The sequence below is a fragment of the Neovison vison genome, chromosome 2 (assembly GCF_020171115.1).
Source record: "Neovison vison isolate M4711 chromosome 2, ASM_NN_V1, whole genome shotgun sequence".
In the NCBI taxonomy this organism is placed as follows: Eukaryota; Metazoa; Chordata; class Mammalia; order Carnivora; family Mustelidae; genus Neogale; species Neogale vison.
The window spans coordinates 208,207,691-208,227,334 of NC_058092.1; the positions used below are offsets into that span (position 1 = coordinate 208,207,691).

At 45.9% G+C, this 19,644-nt stretch overlaps 1 protein-coding gene across 50 annotated transcripts in view; it reads right to left on the reverse strand.

The window, feature by feature from the left end:
• The window catches only part of SORBS1 (sorbin and SH3 domain containing 1), a 227,514-nt gene that overhangs the window by 136,857 nt on the left and 71,013 nt on the right, over positions 1-19,644 (reverse strand). Inside the window, exon 1 of one of the 50 annotated variants that reach the window (XM_044240148.1) lies at positions 6,345-6,421. The exons of the other annotated variants lie outside the window; for them this stretch is intronic. The gene's annotated coding sequence lies outside the window, so the exon portion shown is untranslated. Of the gene's footprint in view, positions 1-6,344; positions 6,422-19,644 lie in introns of those variants that run through there. 50 annotated transcript variants of the gene reach the window in all.

Below are 19,644 nucleotides of genomic sequence, written 5' to 3' on the forward strand. Positions count from 1 at the left end.
CAACTCACACCCTGGTGAGCTTGTTTCTGAATCCAGGTAACGGTAAAATATTCAGGATTATACCACTCTGCAGTTTGCAAACTTTTTTAACTTGGAGAGCTGGGGAGCTATATATCCAAGTCTGCTTCCCGTTTCTTTCAGAAGGTTGACAAATCTGATTTGTCCCCCTAGCAATAAATAAAATACAATTATTTTTATCATCAAGAGCTCCCCTTTTAAGCACAGGCACTATATGTAGCATGTTATATACCTAATAAGCAGATTATGTGTATACTGCTGCTACTAGTTTAGAAAGGAGGCCACTGGGGCGCCTGGGTGGCTCAGTCAGGTGAGGCTCTGACTCTTGGTTTCGGCTCAGGTCATGATCTCAGGGTCATGAGACTGAGCCCTGCATTAGGCTCTACACTCAGCATGGAGTCTGCTTGAGTTTCCCTCTCCCTCTGCTCCTCCCCCCGCAGCCCCATGTTCACACACTCTCTCTCTCAAAGGAAAAGAGAAAAGACAGAAGAGAGAGAAGAGAAAAAAGGAGGCAATGATTCAAAGTCTTCCTTGGGGTCACGTGACCAGCAGGCTGTGGAATTATGACGTAAAACCTGAAGGGACTCCCAAGCTCGTAAAGACAACCTCATACTGTCTTCACATTGCATTTCCCTTCCTTCTATTCCCTCCACTCATTTTATAAACAGCATTTGTTTTTCCTGGTGGTTAAGAGAATGAGTGTGACACCTCATTCCACAGACACACCCAGCCTTTACCAAGTGCCCGCTGAGCACCACACACTGCTCCAGGCTGGCTACAGAGATCAACGCCATCATTGCCCTCGAGAGGACTACAAGCCAAGCTGTGGAGGGTGCTTAAAGACCAGATAATGGTGCTCCTTGTTTTGTTAAAGCCACATGATGACTAGACATGGTCCATGGCTGGCTGCTGAGAGGGTGACAGAGAACAGGAGTTTGCACGGAGACCTGTGACCAGACACAAGGGACCCCTTTGGTCCATGGAATGAACTGGGAACTAGGGAAAGACTATAAGCCGTTCACTGCAGATTCCAAAATTAGAATTTTTTGGTTCTACAAACGGAGATGTTAAAAGAGAAATGTTAGTTTGAAGTAAGACAGAGTTTTGGAAAATCTGAAAATGTTTTTTAAAAACTTGTCATAGTTCTACTGTCAGGGTCATTCTCCAGTTCCACGTAGTTGTTTGAGTCCGGCTGTTTACTCCCTTGCTCTGACTCTCGTCAAATCAAGTGGCAAAGATATCCCAAGTTCCAGTAAACACACGCAGCTCGTTTTAGCTCTGGCACAGGTGCTGGGGGGAGGCTGGGAGGCAGGGTTTTGGCCACGCATGGGCCACGGACTTCACAAACAGGCAGTTTTCCCCATGCCCCAGCAAGGCAGTGAAGGTGATGTAGGTGAGAGAACCCAAGGAAATGGGTCCGTGTCAGTGGATCATGGTCATGAATGTCCCCTTCTCCTTCCCTCACTAACCCTTGGCAAACCCACGCTTTCCTTCAGTAAGAGAGGCCTGTTGCCTCTCTCCACCCATGCCCTCACCTTCCTGCAGAGATGTGGCAATTAAGGATGTGGGCTCAGTATCAATTATCAGCTCCATCAGTGACCAACTGTGTGATCTTGGGCAAGTGAATGTGCATTTCCACATGGGTACAATGGAGGAATCACAGCATTCCTCCCGTGTGAAGGTTTGGTTTGGGGTAACACTGGTCAAACACAGCACAAAGCTGGGCACAGTGCCGTGCTTGACAAAGGACAGCTTTAACTTGGGGGCACTGGCGGCCTAGCCCACCTTGTCCCTTTTCGGCTCTCATACTATTCATTCTTCTGTAAATCAGGAATAATTCTTTGAAGGGTGGCTGAGTACTCTACACATTCACTCTACTCTTTGCAGTGACAGACTCTTGGAGGATGGTCAATAAGTATTTGGGGGTTTTGTTTCTGTTTATCTGGCTCTGAGGTACCTTTAAAAACCCACAGAAGTAAGAGACTCTCTTACACTTACTGGGAACTATCTCAGTAACTTACGTGGAAAGTATTCAGTAAAAATCAGGGTTGGGTTTATTTTGTTATGAAGGAACTTAGAAATAATCCAGTTTGATATCTTCACTGTATAGAGGAGAAAGCAGTCCATGTGGGAAAGGAGAGGCCTGCCCACATGGTTGGAGTGAGCTTGTGACCTGGACGGGAACAAAACAAGGGCTTTTAACTCCCAATTCAGTACTGTTTCCCCCAAAGGATATTGTCTTCTTTTTCTGCAGGCCAATTGGTAAGGAGAATGTCATGCTAACACCATATTTCAAGAGGAACAAAATTCTTTGTTACAAATATTCTTTCTGAATTTTCACATAGTGCCTTGAACATGTAGTAAAGGAGCAGTACATATTTTTATTTGCTTTTACATAAAAAGGCAAATGATGTTATAAAATACACTTTATGAAAATTCTTCTAGATACTAACATTCCATATCCATATACAAAGAAAATAGTGGAACGTCCCAGATGACAAAATGGTTGCCCTGGCCTAACAGCCAATGTCCCCCCCAAAATTCATATGTTGAAAACCTAATATCCAAGGTGATGGTACTAGAAGGTGGGGTCTTTGGGACATGATTAGGTCTTAAGGGTGGAGCCCTCATAAATGGGGTTAGTGTCCTTACAAAAGAGGTCCCGGAGTGACCCCTCGTCCCTTCTGCCACGTGAGACTATGACGAGAAGTCTGCAGCATGGACAAGGCCTCAGCACAACACAACTGTGCTGGTGCCTTGACCTGGAATGTCCCCAAACTGTGAGACATAAATTTCCATTGTTTTAAAACCACGCAGTCGGTGGTAGTACATTAGAGTGGCCTGAAAAGACGAAAACACCGGTTAACTACAACATCCAGTTGTTGAAGAAAGAGAAATACCACGGAATGAAGTATCCTAGCGTCCTTACTACACTTTATCTTTGAGCCAAAAGGCGTCTAGAGAGCATCACTCTGGGCATCAATGACCACGATTCTGCGTTTGTACCACACACTGAACACTATTAGGATGGCTCCAAATTCAAATTTCCTAACTCTTCGTACCAATAATCTAAGTCCCAGTTTTCCAGAAACTGGAACTCGTCTGGTTTCCAGAAACTCGTCCCCAAATAAATCAAGTCAGTAAGCAGTATGTAAAATACAACTGTAAGACAAAACAGACTAAAAACCCACAAAAGGAAGGCTTACGTGCTCACCTTCAGGAGCACACACTGACCTGAAGAGGTCTGCGGCTGTAGGTGGGATGCACACTCGTAGAAGCCCCCAGCATAGAGCCAGTGGGACAGCAGACAGAGTGAGCAGCAATGCCAATTCTACAACCAGAATCTTTACTTGCCCATTTTCCTAGGAACCAAATGGCAAGGAAAGTGTGTAACACAGGCTTCTTAAATATAAAAAAACAAAACCTTTTTTTCCTATGATACTATTCTGAAGCCAGAAAACACCAAGCTCAAAATCCTCAACTTTCTTCACTGTTGTTATCAGGTTGAACCACACCAAATGCCCTGAGAGCCAAAAAGAGTCAAATATTGGAACATCACAGGACTTCGATTAACATACAACATTATGAGGGAAGCTAAGAGCTCTGTCATCGAAGACAGTCTCAAGCACGGTTTCAGGGAAATTCTTTCTAGTTCGTGATTGTCCTCAAAGAGTTCTGAGGTGGAGAAAGCAGGAGGGCCTGGGGTTAATACTTGTCCAAGTTACCAAAAACTCCATTGACGAGAACTCTTCATCCTCCAAGCGTCCCTATTAAAGTCTCACTGCAGAATAATTTATGAGATGTCTGAGGAATGTTGTGGAAAAAAAATACGTCTGACATTTAAGACTATTTTAAAACACCTCTCTTGTAAAAAGAGCTGGAGGTGTGGCAGGTCGGGCCTTGCTGGTGCCTGGGGGAGAGCTAAAGTGCTCAGCGGTCTGGGGCAGAGGCCTGGCATAGCTTCAAAGTTTGGGGGCCCAGGCGGGCTCTCCCAGCCCCTCTGAGGTGCGACCAGGCAAAGACGGCATCTCTGTTCCTAACTGGGGCCTCCTCACTGTTTGCCCTGCAGGTTCCCTGCTGCCTAAGGAAACACGCAAAATATTTCCGTGAAGGACCGCTGTGTGGAAGCAACAGGAAATAAAGGTTTACTCCAGTGACTCCCTGCTAATAGAGAGGCAGGGGTCGCATCTGAGAATCACAGTTTTCCAAGCGACTTGTTATTTCTACCAGATGTTTTCAAAGGCAGGGCTTGTGCACAGTATTTGAGAGGCGTTTTTGTTTCTGGAATAAAGAGGACTTGACCATAAGATATATTCTAATGGAGCAGTAAGAGCCAACCCAAACTTAACATCACATGGGGAAAGTAACCTCCTCTGAAACAGGACGTTTCAGTTTTCTCAGGGTATAAAAGGAATGAAGCATTCATATCCAAAACTTCCTGACAGAGGTAAAAATCAAGAAGATCTTAGAAAACTCAACCTTGACCATCCTCTAACAAAGGTCTTAGGCTAAGGGGACTTCACTGGACCAGTGCAGCCCCAGCATAAAAACTGGAGTCAGAAGCACCTGGGGGTCCCACCATGACCTCTTCCTTCTCCCACTTGCTTGCCCGCCTCCCACCACCAGCACCATCTCCATTTGGCGGAGGCTCCTAGGAATAGGGCACTCTCGCATGCTACTCCCACAGCAAGCCTTCCCGAGCTGCGCCATATGTTTCCAAAGTTCCGCTCTACCTCGTCCCAGCCCCAACGAGCTAAGCGGCCTCATTCACGCCCTTCCGATGGCTCCCATAGCATCCAAAAATATTTTCTAGAATGGGACAAATCCCCAAAAAAGGATGGATGACAGATTTCCACAGCCTCAACCCACTTGGGCATGGGAACTGCCTGTTGCCCGCCTTTCTCTCTCCCCCATATATGTAAGCTGCATACTTCTGTTAATTTAAGCATTTGCCTACTGTGCTATCTTCTCCTGTCTACAGATTGCTCAGAGTAACACATCTGGCTCAGAGCATGAGCTTCTGGAGAGCAGTGTTTTCAGCCTCATCACACAGAGAAAGACAGAGGGGAAAGAGGATGTTCCTCTAAAGAAACACGTGGGAACAGTGCCGGTTGTGAGTCTAACAGAGCCATGACTGTGCCTCTGTTCCCCAGCTAGCATCGAAGGGTAACTTCCTCTGCCTCCTTGAACTTCACTTTCTTCTCTGCAAAGCATGAAATAATAAAACCTATCTTTGGGGTGATTATGAGGACTGAACAGGATACATGGAAAACCTTGCATATACAGAGGAGTAAGTCCTGCGTCAACCATTGTTGCTTTTCCCAAACTCTGCCTACACCTTTTATAAATAGTTCCTTTATTTAAATCTCCTAAAATTACCTGATTTGAATGTGCCATAGGATTCCTGCCAGGAATACACTTAGGAAGTGACATTTGCCTTATCTTGCCTTCCCTGCTTCTCCCGTAGTAGTACATCGTTTTCTACCTAAGAAAAACTTGCTGCTTTAAAAATATGTAACCTTTTATTCTTCAGTGTTTAGTTACTTCCGTTTTGTTCCAATGCTCGAGTTGTTGTGTAAGTCTGATTTACCCAAATTATAAATCCTGGCATCATGTCTGATTCACCCTATGTTTGAAGTTTTAGAGTTTTGGACTCATTTACAGGGCTTTGAAATCGCAAGGCTGGGGGCACCTGGGTGGCGCAGTCCGTGAAGTGTCTGCCTTCAGCTCAGTACATGAACCCAGGGTCCTGGGATTGGGCCCATGTTGGGGGGGGTCCTCTGCTCAGCGGGGGGCCTCCTTCTCCCTCTCTCTCTGCTGCTCCCCCTGCTTAAGCTTTCTTGCTGTCTCTCTAATAAATAAATAAAATCTTAAAAAAAAAAATTGAAGGCTAACAGGACCCTCACACATCACCTGGTCCAGCATCTCCCAAAAGGTGTTCCACAAAATATTGTTGCCAGAAAAGCCAACAGGCAACAGCAAAGACATTCTAGAAGCTAACAAATTTGCTACCTCTTTCCACAGCGACACTCGGTGACCTTCAGTGACATATTTAGGTATCTGAGAAGTCTGGCCATAAGAAATCCTATTGAAATTCACGAAGGCAGCTGCATTCCTTTCATTTATTTGCCCACATAATGGTTTTCCCACCTGATCCTCTAGGGCACCCATTAACATCCTGCAGAACAAACTTATACAAGCTAACCCTCAAATGGGAGAGAAGAGACAGAAAAACTCCCTTCCCTAAGGTCAACTGGCAAACAGCAGAAGTGGCATCAGTCCTAGACCACGCGCGCCCCCAGCCCCCAGCCCCTCGTGCTTCTCACCATAGCAGAGGGTCTCTAACTCCATCATACAGCAGATGGCCAGGAGTGCTCCTGAAACCGCGGACGGCTGAGCCCCGCCCCAGACAGCCTCATTCAGCAGGTCAGCTGTGCATTTCCAACAGTCCTGGGGGGCTGGCGCACTGCTGCTGCTGAGGGAAGGAAGCACGCTTTCTGCCCTACACACATCTACAGTGGCCCAGGAGCCCAGCGTCCCTGCCTAAGGAGTGAGGACCTGACCGGGAAGCCAAGGCACTGACACAGGAAAACGCCTACATGAATCTACATGACAACAGGGTTAATAACTAACAGTTCAACACACAAGGGTTTACCTAATAGCCAAACAGTCCAGAGTCAAAAAAACTACAAAAACCAGACAGTGGGAATTCGCTAGATGTGAAAGGATATGAAAGCTGAGTGGGGGGAGGGAAGAGGATAACTGGGAAGAGCATTCCAAGTGGCAACAATGGTTCCTATTATCCAAATATTTGTTTGCGGAATAGAAGGGACCTGGCTGTGCATGTCTTTGGAGAGCACCCTGGTTCTTACATTTGAATATGGGTGTGACTGCTATTTCAAAAATTCATAGCAAAACACTTCATGCAAAATAGAGTAGCTCCTGTCCAAAGGAGTGATATGGAAGATCTAGCAAAGGTCTTCCTGCTCCCTTTCCAGCTGTAGCTTCACTTCCCCTCCCTGGGTGCCCAGAGGTCCACCTCTAAGACATTAAACCAAGGGCCGAGCAAAGGTGGCCACCGAGTCTGGAAGCCAGCTGGCTCATGCTTCTCTTGGGAAGTGGGGGTAAAACGGTCAGAGCAGGCCTCCTACAAGTGCCTTCTAATGGAGCTTCAATGAAGTGCAACATTTTCAAGACCTCTCCCGCACATCCACCTCCCCCCACAAAAAGAATTATCTGGGAAAATAATTAGTGTTAAGTTGGCTATAGCAAATTTTCTCCAAAGGAATAGCCAAGAATGAAAACACCATTCTCTATGATCACCTCAGGAGCTGGTGTAACGCTCCGTGGCCCCTAAGTGCGATCTTGCAAGGCTGTCACTTGCTATTGCTTTCAAAGAAACAGCAATGACCTCACTAGGGTAGAGAAAGGGCAAGTCTGACTCTCACTCACTCACTTGCCGGTTTCACTGAAAACTGGTTAACAACAGGGAAGATGCAAGTGACAACCACTCGGACATCATCTGCTCTCCCAGCGGAAGCAGAAAAAGCACACAGGTTAGCCGTAGGGCAAGTCAAGAGGAGGGTGGGGAGGAAGAACACTGGGATCCGGGTGGGAGAGGTTACGTCCAAGGGCCGTGCTGATGGCAGGAGGAAGTGCGATGCAGGACAGGAAGGGTAAAGGAACGGATGTCCGCGAGCACCTGCTACGTGCCATACACTGCTGGTCCTTTATCTACTCTCTCATCAGCCTTGAAGTCCTAGAAGGTGGGTGGATGTCTTCATTTACAACACCCTGTAAGTGTATGGTCAAACACCAGGCAAATGCCAACACCGGGACTTTACCTTTGGTTTGTCTGAATCCAAAAGTGGTGGTCTTCGACGATGTGAGATTCATAGGTGACAGAAGTCCCTGTACCTTCCACTGAAGTTAACTAAATCAGGGTAAATACAGTCTCTGGTCTTTTCCAAAGATTTATACTTTCAAACATGGTGAAATCATTAAATAAATTTGAGTCATACGCGCACACGCACACAACGTATTTGCCTAAACGTAACATATTTAAGTATCATAAAGTTCTAAGCTAGTTACAGAGGGGGGAAATTTTTGAGCCATTTGTTAAAAAGTATCACCATGGGCAATGTATTTGATACCTTTGAAGGGGTCTGGACACATGAGTGGAGTGACCAGAAATCCAATGTTCCCTTTCCTCCTCCAGGATGTACACAGAAGCAGCAAGGAAAGGGGGGAGGGGAGGAGGAACATGGCATTTCAGTAAATTTAGGAGCTGGAACCCACACACTCAAAACCTATGTGTTACTAGTAGTGGTTCAGAAACATGCAGAGATAAGTTCAGGTATTTCCACATCACACAAAACGATACCACTCGTGAACAGGTACAGACCTGTCGACGTGACTGGCACTGTGCATAAGCTTTCTACAGACCAAGGCTTTTAGTCACCACGTCCTGCTTCTAAGATAAAGACTATCTTAGAAATGATGAAACTGAGGTCCAGTAAGAATAAGTAACTGGCCAAGATCCCAGAGTTCAGTAGTAAACGAAGAAACTAAGACTTAAACCCAGGCCCTTGGGCTCTTGAGCCCACACTGATAACCACCCAGAGGGAGCGCCCATCCCATAGCAGATGTATGGGATTATCAGTATGCCATGATTTCAGCAGCAGAAGGGGAAAAGAGCCTAAATACCACTCATAGACTATTTTTTCTATGCTCTGACGCAGCTACTCAACAAAACTCTTAAAGACCATGAGGTAGCTCAAGATGTGAAAAGGAATCATTTCTAAGATTATGGTTAAATAGAAAAGCCAAGTTCAAAACACCACGGATAGCATGAAGTCATTTGTGTGAAGAAAATAGACATACAGATTTACAGATGCTGAGAAAATCTTGAGCACAGTTTACAAGAAACCGGTGCCCAGCACTGCTTCCGAAGAGAGGGCTGGGGCAGGAATTCACAGGGAGAGAGAGAGAGAGAGAGATGAAAGATGAAAGATTTACTTTCCATCACAAAGATTTTTCTAATTTTTGAATTCTGAACATGGTCATGTATCACCTACTTATTTAAAGCAAATTCAGGGGCACTTGGGTGGCTCAGTGGGTTAAAGCTTCTGCCTTCAGCTAGGGTCATGATCCCAGGGTCCTCTGCTCAGCAGGGAGCCTGCTTCTCCCCCTCTCTCTCTGCCTGCCTGTCTACTTGTGACCTCTATCTGTCAAATAAATAAATAAATGAATAAAAACTTTAAAAAAAAATTCAAAGACAAAAATTATTTGAAGAAAATTATGGTGGAATGTCTTCCAACTTAATTCTGAGTGGGGAGGGTAAGAAGTGACCAGAACACCCTGTGATGATTCTCTATTCATTTCACCAAATAATATTTCATAGCAGTGATTCTGAAGTACTTAAACTAAAAAAATAAATTAAAAATGCCATCTACTTTCTTCCACTCAGACACCTGCCTCTTAAAAAATGCAATGGATAACTAGCAAGAAAGAATTCCCTGTGTAGACGGTATTAAGAGTTGTTTCAGTGTTTGTGCACGGAGTGTGCATGAGAAAGCATGAGAAATCCCCAACAGAATCAAATAAAAAGGGTAGTAATCCAGCACAGCCACTGTGTGGCTAAAATAGCAATGGGCATGTCACCTCCGTGCCACTGAAGAAACGGAGTCTCTCATGTCCTACAAAACATGCAAGGCATCTTGCCTTGCCAAATTTAAACAGGGACATTATTTTTAAGTTACTATAATTAGTTCCCATTTGTCTATGAATCAGCCTTTATGAGGCAATAGCATCTAAGCCCCATCAGATGAAACCTGAGGCGACATCATCTCTGTTTATTATTTTGAAAAGAAAGAGAGGGTGCCAAGTTTCCTGCAACACCCGATTCAAACGCTGAAATTTGGAGGACAGAATGTCCTGTTGTCCATGTTTGAAGATAGGACTATATTTTCATCTAATACATCAGTCCCAGGTTCAGCTGGTAACAGGAAGGAATTGAATTCCAGAGCTCAAAAATAGGACTTAAGTACTAAACCACCTTTCGTTGTGCATATAGAATTTTATATTTTAACCCCTGACGCTGCAGCGTTTTTCAAAAGTGTCTGTGTTAATGAACCAACACGAACATATTTTAATCTTAAGTTAGATGTTTAAGCAACGAGAGACTGGCAAACACAAGTGGTTTAAACCGATATTCACGTTCCCTGATACACCCCTTTCATAGCTAAGTTTCTTATAAGAAATGAAGTGTTTCAACACCAAATATAAAGGCAGGGGGAGGGGGTTAAAGAGGACTTTAACCTTGGCTCTTCGAAGGGGCTCGGATACAAGATATATAAACACAGTAGAAACTTTTGGTCTCCAAACAGAGTTCGGCCAGGTAGGAGGGAGTCAGGGTCTGGATGAGGTTTAAACTGGCAACCTTAATAAGCTTCAGAGACCCAGCTGCAGGGTACAAGGTCGATGCCAGAATTCACCGAGGAGATCGGTTAGCAACAGGCCAGGGGATCACGGCCCATTTGGGTGAGGGCAGTAGGTATAGAGGAAGGAAATACACTCTTCACTTGTCACCAGATTTACCATAACAATGCTTAATGTTTCTGTGACCCCCACTCGCCCTTGACAAATGCTTAGAGGCATGCCCATAACTTTCCTTGCAAATACCATGGGTTCTAGGCCCGCTTTCCACATTTACCAGCCAGGTTCCCTTCAGCAAACCATTTTAACCCATCGGCTTCTCATCGGTGCCCCTCAGACATAACGAGGCAGCTGACAAGGGAGGAAGACCTGCCCTACCTAATCTCACAAGAATTCTAGAATAACCAAAATAAAATAAGTTTTATAGTTTTTAAAATTTTGCAAATATTTATGGAACACGACAGGCCAGGCACAAGGTGCTGTAGGAGCCGTACTTTTTTTTTTTTAAGATAAGCATGCATACATGGCATTTAGATATACCTGAATATAGATCAGGAAAGGGGAAATGAGGGCTGGCAGGGTTAAACATGGGCCTGAGATTACATCAGAATTTTAACTGAGAGCTGAGACCCAAACAATGGCTTTACTTTGCCAAAACCACAGGCAGGAGCTGCCTGGAATGCTGTCATACTAACTCACCCTCATCACCTTGGAAGACTCTGGGACTCGTGTCCAAGTCTTCCTCGTAACAATCCTCTGATACAGGTACTCGTGTTGATCCCAATTCCACAAATGAGGACCACGAGGCTCAGAGGTGAAGTTACAAGCAAGCCAAGATCACGAAGTGAGCCCACGGCAGCAAGAATGTGAAACCAAGTCCATGTGACTCCGGACGGGGCACGCTTAACCGCCAAGTTGATAAGCTTTGATCCACAAATATTTATTCTGCCCTTCTATGCCCTAAAACACTTCTTTAAAAAGGCAAGGAGCTGGCGGTGGTGTCCCACCGGGAGCTGGGAAGGCTTTCATAGCCCCTCCAGGCTCAATCAGGGCAGAGACCAGAGGCCTACACACAGCAGGTGCACAGTGAGAGCTGATGCCGATGAGGAGGACAGAAAGATTTTCAATGTTAGCATATGGTTGCGAAAGGGAATCTGACTACTCCGTTTGGGGCGGGGGTGGGAACCCAAGGGCAGAATACAGAAAACTTCTAAAACAATGTGAACAGGTGTGGTCTCCATTAACAGGGAGAACACTTCAGGTAGATTAATTCCTACTACTCTTTCAATTCCTGAGGTAGGATCACCAATCACCCCAGGGTTCTCCCTGGACTTTCCGGGTAGTGTCACGTCCAGGAAACCCCTCGGTCGGTCGCCCTCGAGGGCAAACTTCGGGTTCTGTACTCTTGACCTTTCATGCCCAACCCCCTCGGTTCCAGCCCACTTCCTTGCAAACAGAAGACACGCAATACATCTTAGTTGGTTAGATGGATGAAAGGAGCAATACTTTATTATTTCCAAGTACACTCATTTCCACTATCCAAGTGTTGCCAAGCAGCAGTCCCTGCATTGCTAAAATGACTATGTGAGAATCATTTTAATTAGCACTCTCATTGTTTGTATGCAAATGCACATTCCTAAAGTGGGTCCTCTATAAAGCTTTCCCTGAACCAACATCACTTACTGAGATTTTTCTCAGTAAATCTTTGTCCACAGACAGTTAAGAGATAAAATTCCAGCCAGCCTGAGTCTTATGATCCAGAATCTGTAAAGGAGTTAAGAGGCTTTTCCCTACAGGAATGGCAAGTCTAAAATGAGGGAATGTGAGGCACTTCCAGGAGCCCGGACAGAGCTCCTCCTTGACTTACTCATCCCAAAATAGGATGGCCACTCAGAGGGCACTCTCCCAGTACTGAGTTCCTCTTGTAAAAGAGCAGAACACCCTGTGGCTGGGCCCCCTGGATTCCAGTCCTTAGAGTTATCGAAAGCAAAGCTTCCAGCCTCCCCCAGATGTCCTGCTTCCAGCTCAGCCAGCCCGTCTGCTCTGTTGTTTCATCCGTGGCCTATTCCCTTCCTTTGGCTCTCTGACCCAGGGGCTGGGCGGCCTTGGTCTTGTGCCTCAGCTCAGGGAGAGGCTCAGATGCTCCTTGAGAATTCAACTCTGGCAGAGGTATCTATGGACCCAGCCCTGCCCTGCCCTGGGTGGGAGTTCTCCAGAGCTGGTCTCCTGGGGAGTCAGGGTGGGAATAAAAGTTCTGGGCGGTCAACATGGCTCATCCGGTCCTGAGTCACCAACTCAGCTCTGCACGGTTACACCGGGCAGCCCAGAGGACCAGTCACTACTTAAAATTAGAGAGAACACGATGGTGAGAAACTAAGTTTTGGAAAGGCAAGTGGAGGCAGAGGTTGAGCTTGGAGAAAAACTCCTGTGGTCCGAAAAGGGTGGGGAGGACAGCCAGGAAGGCCCTGGAAAGTCCTTTAAAGGGCTGCAAAGGACTCTTAGTACAGAATGCTCTATTTTCCTGTCTGGGCCACAGGAAGATGGAACAGAGTTGAGGCCAAGCAAAGGACTGTAGCATTTATCAGTCAGAAGGAAATCCAAAAGGCTAATGTCTGGGATACGTTAAAACATGTGAGAAATGTGAATAACCATCAGGGGTAGGTCTCTGTTGATTTGTTTGCAAAGTTATGATCAGAGTGACAAGAGAAGCAAAGTACAGGCCTGTATGGGAAAGCCAGTGTCATGGTAGAGAGAGCAGAGCAGAGCTCCTCGCCTGTGCTGAGGGAACGTTCTTCATGCTGGAAGAGGCAACTCCGGTAAGAAGCGACTGGACCGGAAGACAGGTGTGCAGCTGGGAGAGCCACAGCCGCTTTAAGTCCGGTTCCTAGGCTCAGATGAATCACATCCACAGACAAAGTACAGACACGTGCCACAGATGAATCACTGTCAGGAGTCCTACAGAAACTTCAAAGAAAGGAATGGTGTTCAAAGATATGGAACTAAATAATTCACAAAAGGAAGATTCTAGAAATATATGCCAAGAGGCTTGGTATTCAAGTCCAGCAATATTCTAGCCTGGAGTATTCTTTTAAAAAAGATTTTTTTTTATTTATTTGGGAAAGAGAGAGCAAGAGCATGAGCGGGAGGAGGAGCAGGGGGAGCAGAAGGAGAGTTAGAAGCAGACTCCCTGCTGAGCAAGGGGCTTGATCCCAGGACCCTGGGATCATAACCTGAGCCAAGGCAGATGCTTAACCAACTGAGCCACCCAGGTGCCCCCAGCCTGGAGTATTAAATAAATTAAAATTAAACAAATTAAAATTAATATAATATCCAAGAAAGTGACAATCGCCAAAAACTGTCAGAAGTTCCCTATAAACCAGTTCACTACAAACCAGAGGTTCACCATAAACCACTGTAAGTCAGGTTAACCAATTCCCTTTTTGGTTCGATTTATAAGACAGTTAGATGAGCGTCACTTCCCTTGAGCCAAGCTTTAAGAGTTCAGGACTATTCTCATGAACATGAACAGGTGCACAGAGGCAGATTTATACTGAGACAAATGAGCCACCAGCCTGCAGACACATGGACTTGGCCCTGTCCCATACATCTGGGTCAACGACTCCCATCTAGAGATGACACACATGAAGGAGGGCTCATCACCTTGAGAGATGACAAAAGCTGGATATCAAACATTCCTCACAGGTCATAAGATGAATCAAATCTAACAAGATAAAATCTGAGACGAACACATGTGAAGTCTACCTATGTAGAGGGGAACCGGGGAGGGGGCAGTACCCTAGTTGACCACCTGCTTCACAGAAACCAGGTTCCTGGAAAGAGCAGTGAAGTTTAGCAGTCCTTACAATGATCCTCAGGGAGCTTCTAGCTAAGATCCCAGCACAGCTCTGGGGCCCCAGCAGAGCCCCTTCTAATGCTCCCATTCATGACTACAGAGAGGTTATGGCACCACGAGGAAAGATTACACACACCTGGATGACAGCTCAGGGTTGGGGCTCGGAGACGCCACTACTTGGGGAGACAGTGGCAGTGGGCTAGCTGACACCTTAGAAACACATTCTGGTTAACATCTGCTATAGTCCAAGCTGGTTCTGTCCCAAAACTAGCCAACATAAGGACCACTGTCTGCAGGGTGGGTCAAGGACGAGTGGCTGTCAGGAACATTTGACATTGGGTGATCCCCATCTCACCCAGTGACCTGTGCCTGACAAGTCATGATCCCTAAAGGGAAGCGCCTGGTTGGAGAGTGACTTCTTATTAGCTCATTGGTCAGACAAGCATCTTTGGAATTATTTTTCCCAAGGAAGGGGATGTCCCCGAAGGAAATGAGTAGATGCCAAGCAGAAAATATAGAAAATCAAAATACTTCCTGATACAATCCAAATCCTTGGCTGATGTATTTCCAGCTCAAGACCTGGAACTCAAGACCAGTCCAGGGAGAATCAGAAACAGGCTCCCAAGTGGCTGGGAGCCAGGAAGGTCCAAAGTGGCTTCAGAAGCCCGGTAAAACCAAAGACAAGTGGACTTGTTCCAAGACACAGGATTTCTAAGCTAATGGGGGCAGTGGACATCATCTTACAGAAAGAAAAAGAAGAAAGAAGAAGGAGGAGAAGGAGAAAAAGAAGAAGAAAAAGAAAACAAAAAGAGAACTATGGCAAAGAAAAAGAAAAGAGGAATATGGAAGAGTTCAGGGAGAGCAGTGTTGCAGAGCTCCCTAAAATAAAAGAGAAAATCTGAAGATCCTGGTCTCTAAAGCATTTTTACCAAAGTGGGTTTGTTTTGTTTTGGTTTTTTGCCATATACTGTTTGGTCAATTAACAGAGGAGCCCCAAGGTTCAAACCTGTCACCCCACACCCCAGCACACAACAAGTGGACCTTCTAGTTCTATAACTGACCCAGCGGTACTTCGGACCAAGGCTGATGGGCAGGGAGTTGAGAGGATCCGCAGGGAAGTGGAACCAACCTCTCGAAACTGCGTCATCTGTGAAAAGGCGGTCAGGGAACTAACTGGCCACACCCCACCCTCTGTCACACAAAGACTTTAACCCTAGACAGAACATTCTACACATCGGATACAATCTAAGAGCTCAGAGGCAAGTTTTGGAGATGGAAACACACACAACCAGCATTTCTAGACACCCCCAAATGTATGCCGTTCTTGAAGGATGGGTCTGGAAACCGACAGATCTGTTTACTGGTACAGAATGGTTCAGGCATGTGCCCACTCTCATTCCCTGAAGGCTTTCCTTTTTCAGGGCTCTGACAGCTCTTCTGCTTGCTCCAAGAAGGAAACTTCCACTGCGCGCCACCAGTCTTGAACACATGCTAAATCAGGGCAGTTTGGAGATGGGAGTAGCAATGACAGCAGCCAGAAGGGGGGGACAGGCGGACACCCAAAGCACTGAGCGCTGGACGCGCCAACCCTGAATCTGCAGTTCCTCTATTTACTTAGAAACCGTTGCTGATGCTCGCCCTGACCAAAGATAAACTGGGACGAACCCGGAAAGGGAAAGGGAAGCAGTGAGGTAAGGGCTGTTGTAAACCTGGCACAATGCAGAGGAAAAGGGCCTCGGGTTGTTGGGACACGGTTTCCCTCCCTGTGAGAAAAATGAGATAACACACCCCTACGAACGGAGACGTGAGGCGGCAAGTGTGCACTTGGCAGAGGCAGACGCTCGCCCTCTTCACACACGTACAAGTCACACGCAGACACAGTTGGAGGCTGTTGTGGTCTAGTGCAAAGAACGTGGCATCTGGACTCAGAGAAGGTGAATGGGAGTCCTAGCTCTGCCTTGAGCATGCTGTGTGACATCGGGTCAGGTCCTCAACCTCTCTGAGTTTCAGTTCTCCATGAACAACAAAAAGAATAGTTCTTTTTGGGGTGCCTGGGTGGCTCAGTGGGTTAAAACCTCTGCCTTTGGCTCAGGTCATGATCTCAGTGTTCTGGGATCGAGCCCTGCATCGGGCTCTCTGCTCAGTGGGGAGTCTGCTTTCCTTCCTCTCTCTCTGCCTGCCTCTCTGCCTACTTGTAATCTCTCTGTCAAATAAATAAATAAAATCTTAAAAAAAATAGAAATAAATAGAAAAAAAATAGAATAGTTCTTTTGGGGCCAGCTGATCTCGTAGTTTTCTTCCAGATCTAATATTCTGTTATAAACTAATATTGCAACACAGCAGTTTGACCTCCATTCAGCAAACATTTACTGAACATGTTCTGTATGCCTAGGGATGAGGACAGCCGTGTACTCAATGCGCCCAATGATCCACAGATGCCAGCAGCCTGTAAATAAGTGTCTGCGGTGTCACGGGAGACACATGTGGACGGGGCGCAGGGTCAGTTGACCCAGCAGAGAACGGAGCAGAGTACAAGCAGGAACAGTCTCCCAGCAGTGCTGTCTGGGCCACAGCTTGGAAGAGGGAAGAATTTGGAGAAGGGAATAATATGTATAAAAGCACACAGGAATGGCCCAACGGGGCATGCACAGCGGGAGGAGTTCAGAGCTAAAGGGCCTTAAAAGCCATGCTAAGAAGAGCTGCCATCCAGCACCCCCAGGCCCCCTCAATGTCCCTACTGTCCATCTCAACAGCTCCCTGTATGGCCACACTCTCAGGGTCGGTGTATGCCTACACTAGGTCAACCATCAAGCAACCGTCCAATCTCTACCCGCCCGTCCCCCCCAGCCTCTCCCTTCACCCCCGAGTCACACAGCCAGGCCACACCTGCTGTCCACGAGAACTTCCGCCCAGGCACCTGGCAGCCCTTGCTCTCAGCTCTTGCTCAGCCCCTACTGCCCAGCCCACGGCAGCTGTTCCAAATAGTTTCCATCTCCCTCAGAGCCACAAGCACCTCCCACCCACCCACTCGTGCTCAGGAGAGGACTCCCACCTCCTCTGTTCCTGGGCATCACTGTGCAAACCCAGCTCCCGTAGCAACCCTTCTGCCCACCTATCCCAAGCTCCTTCCCAAATAGCCCAGGCCACGCCGTGGGTATATCTGTTCTCAAGTACAAAAGAAAGTAAAAAGACGTTATTGAGAAACAAAAACCATAGGCCTCGACCAAGGCAGGCTATTGCCTATAGACAGGCAGACTACCTGGCCAGACTCGGAAACAAGCACATCTAAGGGGGATAAGGGGCATGGATACACCCCACAGGTCAATGGCATTACATAAGTATTAGCTACTCCATCGATGTCAACTGAACAAATAAGTCAACAGATCAATGAATCTGATGTTGAAGAGACAATCTAAAGAGTTGCAAAATCCACAGTATCTTCAGGCATGTGAACCAAGATGCAGCCTAGAATCTGCCAAGAGCCGTTTAAAACAATCCCAAGGCCCTTGCAAGCCTAGACTCTGGTGCCTGCTGGGCTCCAACACACACAGCCAACCCAAGCAGCTCAGAATCATTGCAGCATCATTTATTTCTGAAATAGATTTCCTGAAGTATGCCAATATATTTAATATAAAATAAATGTTTTATATTATAAATCATAAATTATAAATGTTCCCAAAATGGTAATTTTATGAGCAAATCATATTATGCAGAGTACATTTAATGTATATGTGGTACACTGTATGTGTATGGATGTATATCTATTTCTCTTTCCATGCCCTATGTGCCATTATAAGCTGTCAGACAAGGAAAGTAAGTGGGGCATTGCACCCTCAGCCAACCAAGGACATGGGCCCAGCACAAAACACCCACAGCAGGACACCATCCTGTGTTGATCACGTTATAGAACATGTCTTGTTTACTCTGTGAAAGCCTCTCTGTCTGCCATTCACTTTTTGTTACAGTCAACAGTTTTGCCACAAGACTGTCTGTAACTGGTGTCAGACCTGGCACAGAAACATAAAGGAGAAGTGTGACCAGGACTGTACAATTCAAGTGTGAAGACTGTCCGGCCAGTGATGAGGAGTCCACTTATAGACCTGGGAGCACCCAGCATCAGAAATAGTCTACAGAATGCCAACAAGGTAAAAATCTCTCTTCCTAGTTCACTTTTGCCCCATCCATTAAGCGGAGCTAGGGAGTTCTCTCCAAGGGTGGGGAGCGCAGGGTTGAGCCACGAGGTCACCAAGTACAAATCTCATTATACCTAGTTCTTCTCTGCATAGTAGACACAAGCATGAGGAATTCCTGATGACAGTTGGAACCTTCTCCACTGAGATTCAGCTCTTCTGACTCAATGGAACTGGTTATGTGGCCAGTACACCAGGGCATCCCAAAAATTCCTGCCCAGGACTCAGAGTGACATATGACAGAGAGTTCAAGACAGTTAGCCTTTGAGAAGAACCCAGATACGACCTCATTTAATGCAAGAAACAGATGAAGCCCAGGGTGGGGGAGGCAGTTCTAAGGTAGGTCAGGGCCTGCAGGTGGCCAGGGTGAGGAGACCAGGCTCCCCGGTGTTTGGCTATGCCTTAAACCCAGAAACTGAAGGACAGAGTCTGCATTCTGGCTAGCATTTTGTTTACAAGAAGGTTACAAGAGTAATTTTAACAGGAAAAGAGGCATCATTAGAAGACACAAACTGCCCATCACAAAGCTCATAAAATGGGAACGGTTTCAATTAAATTCACATGCTTCTTAAAGTTTTAGGTTGGTTTGCTGGCTTGGTCGTATTCCTGTGAAGTTCTTTTCCCGTAACCTATAGTTACTTTGGAAGGGCTCGAAGAATAAGAACCATGTCTCATGAAAATGGTGACTTCTGTCATTCAGTTTTAGTTTTTGGTCTTATTGTAAAATGGGGGGGGAGGACCATAAAAAGTGTTCTGCTCCTTCAAGTTCAGTAGTTCAGTTCTGTTTGAAAGAAGGGGGGACAAGGGGGAAATATTTAAAAGAAAATATGATTAGATTTGTATAAATGCTCCCAATATGGTAATTTTATGAGCAAATCATATTATGCAGAGTACATGATATGTTTCAAAACTAATAAAATGACTTGGTATTTGTAAAGAATGCTCCAAAAATTACATTACTGCTTTCTTTCCTTCCTCTCATTTAAAAATGCACAGATCTCTTTAAGGAAAAAATATTTGTTTCCACTATTCCACTGCTTCAAGTATTTTTCTCCCTATCATTTTAAATTTGGTTTCCATTATTTATAAAGGAGGATACCAACATGATGTTTTGCTAAACCTCAAGATCCCCTGATTTTTCCAGAT